Raw genomic sequence first — 12,338 nt, 5'->3', positions numbered from 1 at the left:
TGAAGAGTCGTGTGATTTTGTTGAGAGATGATTGTAAATTGTAACGACATTTCTAACAGCTTTAAGAAGCTAAGAATTAATCAGCAGATTTTTAACACCGCAGCATCGTTATGGTTTAAAGGGCAAAATCTTACCAAGGAATGGCAGGGTTCAGATTCCGGCGAGAAAACTGGTGTGTTTGTCTCCAGATCTTACGAACCTCTGCCAAAAAAAATCAAGGGGGCGTGTTTCACACCATCATACAGGGGATGGGGCCTCAACACAGCGACAGAACCCGGCTGTTTAGAGATTAATGTGCTATCTTTAAAGGGCATCTCGATCATAACCTCCCCCCACCACAGACGTCTCAAGGGATCCCCTTCCCTTCCTCAATTGTGTTAGCACTTCTCTAACCCTCCCCACCCACCCAATCACCACCCCTTCTTTTCCCCCCCATCCCACAGTCATCGGCTGATTCTCTTTCTGCTCCCACTGCCACACCCTTCCCCACTCTCAGCTACAGCCTGAGCCGGCCCCCCCTGCCCCAACTCCACCACCCTGCCCCCAATTACCATCACCAGCAGCCCTGCTCCTCTGCCCACTTCCGCCCACCACCACATCATTAGACTCCAAGTGGGGCTGCCCCATGGCACAGGTTGACACTGCCAACCTGGAAGTGCTAATTTGTGCCAAGAGGCAGGGTCAGGGGGCATTACCATGCCAGTTCCTGTCCATGTCTCTCTCCCACAGGGGCTATACTTACCTCTACAGCCCCAGGAGAGGCCCCCAAGACAAGTTCATGTTGAGGTGAACCTGTTGTAAATGTTGGCATCCACTGAATATCTGGTGAGGGGGGATGTCCCAGAGAAAGTGCTTGTGAGTGACATCTAGTGTATTAAAATGAGCTTCCTGCGGTCGCACTGTGTGTTTCACACCACTCCACCAGTGAGGGAACAGTGAGATCAGAACTAGGAAACCCCCTGGTGCGAATCGTGCTTTTTGGATTTTGATTGTGTGATGCCATCCCCGCAGATGGTCAGTGCAGGCTTAAAAACTCCCCCACACTCTTCATTTTACCTTTAAAGAAAATGACTTTAACCATCCGGGCCAATTATTATCTTCTGCTTTGTCAACAGGAGATATGAGGTAAACACAGAGCACACGCAGATATCTGGATATAAATTCACCATGAAAGAGGGTAGCTTTAATTCTGATGGTGTAAATTGCAACTTGGTAACATCCTGAGTTGGGTTGACGTTGAGTCAAAAATATTTTACAAGGCTTAAAGATTTGAAGTTTGGTTCCCAATTCAAAACACTGCACCTTTCTGCTCAGAAAGAAGAGAAAGATTTGAAATGTGCCCGCAGTCAGCTCAGCAATCACTACCTGAATTTGGGATAGTTTTAAAATGAGAAAACTCTGGCACACTCTAGTGGTTACTTTGCAGAAAGGAAAATGTTGTTTAAGGGAAAATTGGCAGAGAGGCAAAAGGTATTCATGCCGGGAGTCAAATATGTGATTTCTGTTTGAAAGATATGAAAATATTTTGTTGGATTGTAAACTCTTGGCAGACAAACTGAATGAGATAACTATCGCATGTTTAAAATGATAAAAGGACAATGTTCAGAGTCAGAGATAAAGTTAGGGAAAAAGGACACAACTTTTAATAGAACTGAATTTGACAACCTCACCATCACCTGAGACACTGGAACTGTACGGGGTCAGATGGGCAAAGATCAAGAGACAGAGACCCTTTTTCACGTGGGGCGAGGGGAGGGGGAATAGGGAGCGTGAAAGGGAGAAGTGGAAAGAGAGGGGCAAAAACGGAAAAGTGGGTAGGAAAATAAGGAAATTGGAGGGATGGAAGGGGAGAGAGAGAGAGAGTGGACGGAGAAATAGTGAGAAAAGGAAGGTTGGGAGGAAGCAAGAGAACAGATTTTTAAATAACTGAGGGCCCATCTGCAATCTGTAGTTGTATGGGATTGCTAAATGCAACATCCTCCATCCCAGGACCCCAGTGTTAAAGGGGAAGGTCCCTCCACTGCTTGACTTCAACAAGGCATGCCTGGATAATGGACAAAGACATGGTAGTGAAGGTGTACAGCAGCAGCAGCCCATGCAGGAAACCCTCTGTGCAGTGGCAAAAGGCATGGAGGATGTTTCTGTGAGGCAGCTCAGAGTGTGGGGTGCCAGTCCTTGGGAGGGGGTCCGGGCTTGGTACCAATGTGGAATTCAATCCAAGCAGGAGGGTTCCACTACAGAGCTGTGCCCCCTTGAGACCACGTATGATGTTGGGTCTGAGCACCGTTTTGTAGTCATGGATGGTATTAATCATAAGCTGAACATCCACTGCCATGCACTGAGCATCATCCAGCACACTCCTCCACCAGCCAGCAAGTCCCCAAGCCTGGTCACTCTGACGGCCATAGTCTGCCTTTCCACCAGCCACTGGGAATGGAGTTGGTGGACAAGAGGATTCCTGAGCAGCGACTCCTGAATGACAGCGCTACTCGAAACGGGGAAGGCCACTTTGAGTAGACCCTGGTAAAAGATGAGCAACACCTGCAAGGAGCTCTGAAGACTCCCCAGATTTCTGTACAGGATCTGCACGTTATGGTTCAGGCTGTGCACTTGTGGAAGGAATACATCGACAGGGCACACCATTACGGAGGAGTCTCAACATTAAGGTATCTCTGCAGTGCCTGGAGGTGGAAGGTCGTCAGTGCCTGACCACCTCCCTAAACAGGAGACACTGAACCTCAGCAGAGACCCTGTGCAATCTGTTGTCCCAGAAGAACTGAACGAGGGCTCTCTGAGTGTTTGCCATAAAGCTAGGAGGTAGGGTTTAATGATGTCTGATCTGTACCTCAGCTATATCTACTTTATCCAAGATCCCTTGATATCCTTACCGAATAAATATCTATCCATTTTAGTCTCGAAAACCAGAAATGACTCAGCCTTTACAGCCTGTCCTGATTTCCACTCAGGTCTGAGTGGAGCAGCACAGTGGCACAGTGGTTAGCATTGCTGTCTCATTGTGCCAGGGACTTGGGTTGGATTCCAGCCTTGGGTGACTATCTGTGTGGAGTTTGCCCGTTTTCTCCTTGCCTGTATGGGTTTCCTCTGGGTGCTCTAGCTTCCTCTCACAGTCCAAAGATGTGCTGGATATGTGTTATGATCAGTGTGTGGAGTTACAGGAACAGGGCGAGAAATTGGGCCTGGGTAAGATAGTCTCTCAGACAGTTGATGTAGACTATTTTTCTAAAATATTTTCTGATTTTACTCCTAAATGGTTTATCTCTAATTTCAACATTTTTTCCTATTGTTATAATTTCCCAAGATGATCAACCGCATTGAATCCCTTTAACACTGAATAAACTCCATTAAATCACCCTGCATCATCTCATCTCAAAGGAATATAAATGCATTTCCATTGAACGATCCTCAGAATTTAATCCTTGGTGAATCTACACTGTACCCGATTCATGGTCAATTTCTCCTTTTCAGATTTTGGGCCAGGGTTTTCCACCATAATCCCTGCACTGCCACCTCCCCCCTTCCTCTCCACGCCATCCCGCACCAAGTTTTTACATCATCGATGACGATAATGGCGATATCGTCATTAATGACGATATCGCCATTGGCTGCTGGCGATATCGTCCAGACTTACCGTAGTCAATGGTCAATTATGATTCTCGCCAACCTCACGTCAGAGAACCTGATGTGGGGGCTCGCATTCAGCAGGGTCGGAAGATCCCACTGGCAAGAAGGTCTGGAAAATCCCTCCCTCAGTGTCCAAAACTGAATGCAGCACTCCAGATGGAGCCGAACAACTGAAGGATAATTTTTTCTCCTTGGTGTTCCTGTCTTCTTAAGATAATCATTAATACCATACTATTCACCTAAAATGGTAAAATACTGTGGATGCTGGAATCTGAAACTGCGGCAGGAAAATCTCTGCAGGTCTGACTGCATCTGCGGGGAGAGAAAATAGAATCATCTTTTCGGTCCTTACGATCCTCCTTCAGAACTGAGAGGGAAAGGCATGCTCATTTATAAGATGGGGTGGAACAGCGATGAGTGGCGGCTGGGAGAGATTGCAACAATGACTGTAGCAAAACCTAAGAACAAGTGACAGATGGCCCAGCGGGGGAGGGAGGGCTCTGACATAGGAATGAAAAAAATATTTGGGACATAAAGAAAAGGTAAAGATGGAGGAGAAAAGTGACAGTCAAAAGTTGTTAAAGTCAGTATTGAGTTATTAGCCTATTTTGATTGGGATTAATTTTTGTAACTTTGTACTAACTTTTCTCATGGATTCGCAAATTAATTTGCCATTTCACAGCTCCTTATCTTTCGCCATTAAGAAAATGCTCCAAATTTTTTTTTTCAAAGGGGATGACATCTCCTGTAGTTTTATCTGCTCATTTACTTTATTTATGTCTCTCCACTTCTATCTACAGAAGTGATTGTGCTTCCCAACATTGTCATCTGCAAACCATTCCTACGTCCACTATGAATAAATTTGATAAGGCCTGAGTAGAAATACCTAGAGGAAACATGCATCTTACATAGAGAATGAACCTTTGATCTGTACTTTCTGAGTCCTTGTTTTGCAGGTAAGCTTCAATGAGGTAGGACAGACAAGGTAGATAGATCATAAATCCCAAATTCAACTTCCTTCTGTTTTTAGTTAATTCAACGCAGCAATGACTAACCTCAACATCAGCGGGTTAGAGGGATAAATAAATTCAGCCAGGGTTTCTATTCCTGATTAATAGCTATGGATTCCTACTGGGAAGGGAAAGTGTTGAGGATTAAAAAGCAGACAAACACTTTCAGCAAATTGATATCCATGTTCAAATAACCTACTCTGTGGACCAACCGGTAAGATCCACTTGGGAAAGGTGCAGTCAGCCAACCCTGGAACTGTGCTGCAAACATGAACCGGTGCAAGAGCCAAAACTGTGGCTTCAGGGAGATGGAGAAAAATCAAAAAGCAGAATGTGAGATTGGGCAAGGCATAAAAAGAAAGATAGTTAAAAGATGGCCAACTGTCTCAACTCAATGTGCTCTTCTTATCTTTGTCTTGGCTGAGATCGACTAACTTCAGCATGGATCAGAAAACCAGGCAGGTTGCTGTGCCCACTTCCCTTGTGGCAGAGAATGATGATGGAGCAGTGTTTTCTTATCACAGGCGAGGCAGGAATTGTGAGCCCCTCGAATAATGTGACACGGGAGCCTGGCTCTGGCTTTCACTCATGTCCCAGGACAGACACTGATTTGGAGCCATCGGCATCCTGCAGGTCCATCCACAAAGCATGCGAGGACTTCCAGCAATTACTCTCTCAGCCTCCTTTCATCTCAAGTTGCTGAGGCAGTTAGGGGAATGAGTGCTGAAGAGATTTCAAAGCCTTTCTGCCCTGCATTCAGAACAAAGCTGAAATGTGCCAAGAAAACCCAAAAGCCCACTGTTCCCAGGAGAAAGGATTCAGTGCAGCTTCCATTACGATTGAACAGAGAAAACAGATGGCTTTATTTGTTCAGTCATGGATGCCAAGAAATCATCTTTGATGATTAATGCTCAGCAATCATTATGTAACTCATAGGAACCTGCATCAGTCTTGTTGGACTAATTCTTATCTGAGACATTATCAGTTTTAATTTGTGCTTTTCCAGCTCTCTCCATTCCCTTTTGGAAGGTGCTGCACTTAGCTGGATTATGTTTCCATCGTGTCAACGGTCATCCACTGTTGCTCCCAAGTGACCACTTCTCATGTCTAAGCCCAGATAGCACATATTGGATCATTGAGAGTATCACACTTTTCAACAGGGTCACCGAAACACTCAGTGCCAGCAGGAATTCTGCAAACATTTATTTTCTGTAATCCAGGTCGATTGTACTCCTGTCCTCCATAATTCTCAGCTCCGATCACCCAACTCAGCAAACGAAAGCTCCTGGCATCTATGGCCATAAAAAACAGGGTTTGGATGCATTAGATATCAGAGAAGCTCTACCCTCTTCTGTAAGGGATACTGATATTCCAGCCAACACAATGTATTTATAGAATCACAATAGCAACAATTGGCGCACTCCACAAAACATGTACAAGGGGGTTTGAGAAATGAGATGAAATGAGAGGGAACCGATTGCTTCTCTGCCAACCCAGAGTTAGGAGGGACTATTCCATCTCAAAGATGTCTGCATGTTAAATGCACATACTGGTTGGATCCTAGATGCTCTGAGACTAGAGTTAGAAAAGAAAAGCTCTATTTGGGAATTTAAGATTCAGATTTTCATCACAATATCATGGTGAAAATCCCATTAACAGTGGCCCAATTTTCTAAGCCCCACCTCCAAACGTGTGTTGACTCGTTTTGACGGGGTGGGACTGGGGTTGGAACAGTGTCCACTCACGCACGAATTGCAAAGGCAGCTGGCCATTTAAATTGCCAGCTCACCTTTGGTTTTTGAACCCAAACTGCGTGACTCCGGTGTGTGCAGAGTGGATCAGGTATGATGGAGGTCCGAACTTGGTGGACTCGTTTAATTCCTTTTGGAGAGAAAAGATACTTCTTTGGATAGGGTTCTGGGAGTCCTTTGGGAGAGATAAGGCACCCTTTGTGATTGTTAGAATTAAACATGGTTATGCATATTTTGCAAACAAACTCATTGGAAGTGTCCAGCTGTCGAGGAGCTGTTAAGGAACTGTCAAAGTGTCCAGGAAGTGTCACAGCTGTCAAAGCGGTCCAGAAATTATCCAAGGATAGTTGGTGATTTGTCAGGGTAATGGGAAAAGGGCTGTGTCTTGGGGGTATGGTTTGGCGTGAGTTGACACTAATTTAGCAAAGGTCGTATGAGAGGCCATGAAGGGTGGGCACAGGGACATATATTGGCATGGATGGGGCATTGGCATCATGGGATGAAATGAAGGGTGAAGGTTGAAGGGGCAATCTTTTGTTTTTTTTAACTCAAATACAAAGCAGGAGCAGAGGCAGGCCTATTCCCAGCCTGCCCTGCACCCAGCAGCCTGCACATTCAATCCAAGTTGCTCACCCCCATTCCTATTTCAGTCCCTGCACCATCCGAAACCCTGAGCTACAGACAGATATTTTTAAAGATTGGGTTTGCTGAGCCAGGAAATCTCTAAAATCTACACACTTGACCCAGGGATGAAAATCTGGGCCTAGGAGTGCATTTCTACTGCAACTTTAGTATCTTTACAATGCAGAGAGATGTGAGGGAGCAGGTTTGTTACTTTGACACTTACATAGATTGTATCTTTTGGTTCTTCTCTGGGCTCCTTATAAATTTGCACAGATTTAATTCAAATCTTCATTGAATGTGAGTGCACACATTCACGCTCACAGAGAATAGAAATTTGAACTGATGCAAGGATAGGTAGATCTACTCAAAACATCCATGCCTGTGTCCTGGGGAGGAACTGTCTGATCTGAGCAAAGCAGTATGAACACGGCACTGTGGCTGGAAGGGAGACTGCAAATCTAAATTGCTGGCTGATTGTTGCAGTACGTATGAACTTTGAATTGTTTAGTTGTTGAGTTATTTCTCTAATCTGGTTCCAGTCAGACAGCTAGAGAAGGCAAAATATATCTGTCTCTCTCCAGAAAGATGCATTGACCAAGGACACATTGATCTGACAATACGAGTGTCAGGATAATTGCAGACTGTGGTTCGGGATTCCAGAATTAGATACTATATAGTACACCCTGCACCATACATGGGGCCATGGGGAGAATGTGCAAACTCCACACAGAAGGGCGGAATCGAACCCAGGTCCCTGGCGCTGTGAGGCAGCAGTGCTAACCACTGTGCCACCATGCCATAATGAGGAGTTGGAGGCATTATTAATGAATAAAATTAAATGTAGATTACAGGGCGGATCCTCTTGGGGTTTTTTACTTATCGATAACGCACATTAGGGAATTACAAGCGCACTTTTGTGTTAAAATGGCAGGGGGCTGTGCTACATTCCACTGTGCAAGGCCAATGGACCAATCCTACCCCCACAATCAACCTCCCCTCCACCCACTCCCCAACTCATTCACCCACCAACCTCCCCCCATCCACTCACCCACCAACCTCCCCCCATCCACTCACCCACCAACCTCCCCCCATCCACTCACCCACCAACCTCCCCCCATCCACTCACCCACCAACCTCCCCCCCATCCACTCACCCACCAACCTCCCCCCCATCCACTCACCCACCAACCTCCCCCCCATCCACTCACCCACCAACCTCCCCCCATCCACTCACCCACCAACCTCCCCCCATCCACTCACCCACCAACCTCCCCCCCATCCACTCACCCACCAACCTCCCCCCATCCACTCACCCACCAACCTCCCCCCCATCCACTCACCCACCAACCTCCCCCCCATCCACTCACCCACCAACCTCCCCCCCATCCACTCACCCACCAACCTCCCCCCATCCACTCACCCACCAACCTCCCCCCATCCACTCACCCACCAACCTCCCCCCATCCACTCACCCACCAACCTCCCCCCATCCACTCACCCACCAACCTCCCCCCATCCACTCACCCACCAACCTCCCCCCCATCCACTCACCCACCAACCTCCCCCCCATCCACTCACCCACCAACCTCCCCCCATCCACTCACCCCACCAACCTCCCCCTCATCCACTCACCCACCAACCTCCCCCCCATCCACTCACCCACCAACCTCCCCCCATCCACTCACCCACCAACCTCCCCCCATCCACTCACCCACCAACCTCCCCCCATCCACTCACCCACCAACCTCCCCCCCATCCACTCACCCACCAACCTCCCCCACATCCACTCACCCACCAACCTCCCCCATCCACTCACCCACCAACCTCCCATCACTCACCCACCAACCTCCCCCCATCCACTCACCCCACCACCAAAATGAATAGATAAATAATAAGAAAAAAATGAACAGCCACTCACCCACCAACCTCCCCCCCATCCACTCACCCACCAACCATCCCCCCCATCCACTCACCCACCAACCTCCCCCCCATCCACTCACCCACCAACCTCCCCCCATCCACTCACCCACCAACCTCCCCCCCCATCCACTCACCCACCAACCTCCCCCCATCCACTCACCCACCAACCTCCCCCCCATCCACTCACCCACCAACCTCCCCCCCATCCACTCACCCACCAACCTCCCCCCATCCACTCACCCACCAACCTCCCCCCATCCACTCACCCACCAACCTCCCCCCATCCACTCACCCACCAACCTCCCCCCCATCCACTCACCCACCAACCTCCCCCCCATCCACTCACCACCAACCTCCCCCCCATCCACTCACCCACCAACCTCCCCCCCATCCACTCACCCACCAACCCCCCCCATCCACTCACCCACCAACCTCCCCCCCATCCACTCACCCACCAACCTCCCCTCCATCCACTCACCCACCAACCTCCCCCCATCCACTCACCCACCAACGTCCCCCCATCCACTCGCCCACCAACCTCCCCCCATCCACTCACCCACCAACCTCACCCCCCCACCCACTCACCCACCAACCTCCCCCTCATCCACTCACCCACCAACCTCCCCCCCCATCCACTCACCCACCCACCTCCCCCCCATCCACTCACCCACCAACCTCCCCCCATCCACTCACCCACCAACCTCCCCCCCATCCACTCACCCACCAACCTCCCCCCCATCCACTCACCCACCAACCTCCCCCCCATCCACTCACCCACCAACCTCCCCCCCATCCACTCACCCACCAACCTCCCCCCATCCACTCACCCACCAACCTCCCCCCCATCCACTCACCCACCAACCTCCCCCCCATCCACTCACCCACCAACCTCCCCCCATCCACTCACCCACCAACCTCCCCCCCATCCACTCACCCACCAACCTCCCCCCCATCCACTCACCCACCAACCCCCCCCCATCCACTCACCCACCAACCCTCCCCCCATCCACTCACCCACAACCTCCCCCCCCATCCACTCACCCACCAACCTCCCCCCATCCACTCACCCACCAACCTCCCCCCCATCCACTCACCCACCAACCTCCCCCCATCCACTCACCCACCAACCTCCCCCCATCCACTCACCCACCAACCTCCCCCCCATCCACTCACCCACCAACCTCCCCCCCATCCACTCACCCACCAACCTCCCCCCCACCCACTCACCCACCAACCTCCCCCCATCCACTCACCCACCAACCTCCCCCCATCCACTCACCCACCAACCTCCCCCCATCCACTCACCCCCAACTCCCCCATCCACTCACCCACCAACCTCCCCCCATCCACTCACCCACCAACCTCCCCCCCATCCACTCACCCACCAACCTCCCCCCATCCACTCACCCACCAACCTCCCCCCCCATCCACTCACCCACCAACCTCCCCCCATCCCACTCACCCACCAACCTCCCCCCCATCCACTCACCCACCAACCTCCCCCCATCCACTCACCCACCAACCTCCCCCCATCCACTCACCCACCAACCTCCCCCCCATCCACTCACCCACCAACCTCCCCCCATCCACTCACCCACCAACCTCCCCCCCATCCACTCACCCACCAACCTCCCCCCATCCACTCACCCACCCAACCTCCCCCCCATCCACTCACCCACCAACCTCCCCCCCATCCACTCACCCACCAACCTCCCCCCTCATCCACTCACCCACCAACCTCCCCCCCCATCCACTCACCCACCAACCTCCCCCCATCCACTCACCCACCAACCTCCCCCCCATCCACTCACCCACCAACCTCCCCCCCATCCACTCACCCACCAACCTCCCCCCCATCCACTCACCCACCAACCTCCCCCCCATCCACTCACCCACCAACCTCCCCCCATCCACTCACCCACCAACCTCCCCCCCATCCACTCACCCACCAACCTCCCCCCCATCCACTCACCCACCAACCTCCCCCCCATCCACTCACCCACCAACCTCTCCCCCATCCACTCACCCACCAACCTCCCCCCATCCACTCACCCACCAACCTCCCCCCATCCACTCACCACCAACCTCCCCCCATCCACTCACCCACCAACCTCCCCCCATCCACTCACCCACCAACCTCCCCCCCATCCACTCACCCACCAACCTCCCCCCATCCACTCACCCACCAACCTCCCCCCCATCCACTCACCCACCAACCTCCCCCCCATCCACTCACCCACCAACCTCCCCCCCATCCACTCACCCACCAACCTCCCCCCATCCACTCACCCACCAACCTCCCCCCATCCACTCACCCACCAACCTCCCCCCCACCCACTCACCCACCAACCTCCCCCCATCCACTCACCCACCAACCTCCCCCCATCCACTCACCCACCAACCTCCCCCCATCCACTCACCCACCAACTCCCCCCATCCACTCACCCACCAACCTCCCCCCATCCACTCACCCACCAACCTCCCCCCCATCCACTCACCCACCAACCTCCCCCCATCCACTCTCCCACCAACCTCCCCCCCATCCACTCACCCACCAACCTCCCCCCCATCCACTCACCCACCAACCCCAAGTTATAGTTCATGTGGGGACACATGACATAGGGAAGCTAAGGGAAGGGGATATTAAGCAGAGATTCATGGAGTTGGGGTGGAAACTAAAGTACAAGTCAGACAGAGTGGTTATCTCTGGACTCTTGCCTGTGCCACGGGATAGTTTAGAGAGGAATAGAGAGAGGGAAAGTTTGAACTTGTGGCTGAGGGGATGGTGCAGGAGGGAGGGGTTCAGGTACTTGAGCAATTGGGGCTCATTCTGGGGAAGGTGGGACCTCTATAAGAGTGATGGTCTACACCTGAACCAGAGGGGAATCAATATCCTGGGGGGTAAATTTGTGAAGGCTATGCGGAGTGGTTTAAACTGATTCAGAGGCGGGGTGGGATCCTGAGTAGAGGGGGTGAAAGTGAGGGGGGCATAGTTGGGGAATGCAAGGCATGGCATAGTGGGGGTGGGGCGGAGCAGGGTTTGAAATGCGTATACTTTAATGCGAGGAGTATTCGCAATAAAGTGGATGAACTTGCAGCGTGGACCAGTACCTGGGACTTTGATGTTGTGGCCATTTCAGAGACATGGATAGAGCAGGGTCAGGAATGGTTGTTGCGGGTTCCGGGGTACAAATGCTTTAGTCGGAGTAGAGAAGGAGGTAGAAGGGGGGTGGGGTAGCATTATTGGTCAAGGACTGTATCACAGTGTCAGAGAGGAAGTTTGATGAGGACTTGTCTGTTGAGGTAGTATGGGCGGAGATTAGAAATAGGAGAGGAGAGGTCACCCTGCTGGGAGTCTTTTATAGACCTCCAAAAAGTTCTAGAGAGGTTGA

Source organism: Carcharhinus amblyrhynchos, chromosome 3 (genome assembly GCF_965287045.1).
Source record: "Carcharhinus amblyrhynchos chromosome 3, sCarAmb.v2.hapA, whole genome shotgun sequence".
Classification (NCBI taxonomy): domain Eukaryota; kingdom Metazoa; phylum Chordata; class Chondrichthyes; order Carcharhiniformes; family Carcharhinidae; genus Carcharhinus; species Carcharhinus amblyrhynchos.
Note: the sequence above shows the minus strand (reverse complement) of the source record.